The 1,932-nt window shown below is 51.9% G+C and overlaps 1 long non-coding RNA gene across 1 annotated transcript in view; it reads left to right on the top strand.

Annotated features, from left to right (window-relative positions):
- Window positions 1–1,932, top strand: part of LOC107184072 — a 34,188-nt gene that overhangs the window by 21,474 nt on the left and 10,782 nt on the right. The window contains exon 5 of the long non-coding RNA XR_001514897.1: window positions 274–499. This is a non-coding gene — a long non-coding RNA (uncharacterized LOC107184072). The remainder of the gene's footprint in view (window positions 1–273; window positions 500–1,932) is intronic.

Here is a 1,932-nt window from a genome sequence, read left to right as displayed (position 1 = left end):
GGTGGATGGGAGAGTTGGAAGGGGTCGACCTCAGCGAATGTACCTCCATCAGATTGAGGACGTTTTTAGCAAAGGCCAGCTTAGGAGTGTCCTAATTAAGTGAATAGCAATGTACCTACCTATATAGTTTACGTTTAAAAAATTTGGCTCTCAAAAGAAATTTCAATCATTGTACTATTGATACTTGGCTCTGTTGACTAATAAGTTTGCTGACCACTGGGCTAGGGCCGTAGTGTGGCTTTTGTAATGCAAGAAGCCAATTTTTTTCAATAGGAAAGAGTTGGATTCTAATAGAAGCTCAAACCCAGACAAAGAGAAAACCCAAATCCGGTCCCGGTGAGCCAAGTGAAGACCACATCAGAACTGCACGATGAGGCCAGCGTTTCTGGAACGCTAACAGTGGCTGGCACGTCATCTGGAGCCACAGGGACAGGGTGGCTGAGTTTTTACGATCAATTGTATTGATCCAGGAAAACGGAAACCAAAATAACTCTGTGAGGTAAGAGGCCTGGCGGAAAGGGCCGTGCTTCCTGGGGCACAGTGGGGGTGAGGGGAGGGTGTTAGGGTTCCCAGGCCTGGATCTGAGGAAGGACTGGAGGTGGGCATGGTTGGGTGCCCTCCCCTGCACCCTTGGGCCAGTGAGTGACTCCCAGGGCCAGTCTTTGGCAGGGTCCAGGCGTTCATCATGTAAACCTTACTGTGAGTCAGGCCCAGCAGAATGGCCTGCCCGGGTAGCCAGACCCCTGAGGGCCAAACCCACACCCTGGGGTGTTCAGAAAGCCACCTTCCAGAGAATTCCACTGGGTCCTCATGTTCCTCACCCAACTATGGATACGCCCATTGACCAGGAAGCGTAGGCCACTCAGATGTGCTCCATGACCTGACTGAGGGCGTCAGTCCCAGGCCTACCTGACAGCCCCGTCTCTCCTGGAATTAACTGAGGCTGTGACGGGACACAAGGACAGGCCCCGGGGGACAAGGAAGGAGCCAGCAGGCAGCAGCCGGAGGGAGGGTGGGAGATGGCGTGAGGTGGGGCCGGAGTACAGGGAAGTGGCAGGCCACAGGGAGGGGCTGGCCACAGCGCAGCCAGGCAGGGGCCAGGGGAGAACATTCAGAACTGCCAGTCCTGCGCCAGAAGTGAACAAAAGTCATTGTTACAGTCACGGACATAGATCCTTATCTTCTAAATGGTATATTTTGGCGTGTGCGTGTTTGTTCTCTCTGATGCTGGGAGAGGGGAGGCGGGGTCACATGGCCAGGCTGGGCACACTTTCACCCAGGATGGGCGCAGGGAAAGCGTTCCGAGGGAGGCCAGGCCCTGACAGGGACTGCAGGTCCCACACTCCCCTTTTCACCCTCTGCCCGAGATGCCAAGTTGCCTGCCCAAGCCCCGCACCAAAGGGCATAGACAGTGGGCAATGATGGCCAGGGCCTGAGGGCAAACAGAACATTGAGGTCCCTGCCCCAGCCACCAGCCCTTGCAGTGGTCACTGGGGTCAGCCGGACACAGGCCCACATGCTGGCTGTGCCACGTTCTGTACACGTGTCCTTGACAAGTTGTTGTTTTTTATTATTATTAATTATTTTTTTGTTAATCCTCACCTGAGACTATTTTCCCATTGATTTTTTAAAAAATATTTTTTTATTGCCCTGACCGGTTTGGCTCAGTGGATAGGGGGTCGCCCTGCAGACTGAAAGGTCCTGGGTTCGATTCCGGTCAAGGGCATGTACCTTGGTTGCAGGCACATCCCTAGTGGGAGGTGTGCAGGAGGCAGCTGATTGATGTTTCTCTCCTATCGATGTTTCTAACTCTCTATCTCTCTCCCTTCCTCACTGTAAAAAAATCAATAAAATATTTTTTTAAAAAAATATTTTTTTATTGATTTTGGAGCTACACAAAATAATAAGTAGGTACTGGATATTTTTGCATGC

Source organism: Myotis davidii, unplaced genomic scaffold (assembly GCF_000327345.1).
Source record: "Myotis davidii unplaced genomic scaffold, ASM32734v1 scaffold324, whole genome shotgun sequence".
NCBI lineage: Eukaryota > Metazoa > Chordata > Mammalia > Chiroptera > Vespertilionidae > Myotis > Myotis davidii.
Note: the sequence above shows the minus strand (reverse complement) of the source record. Positions and strands in the feature narration are given on the sequence as shown.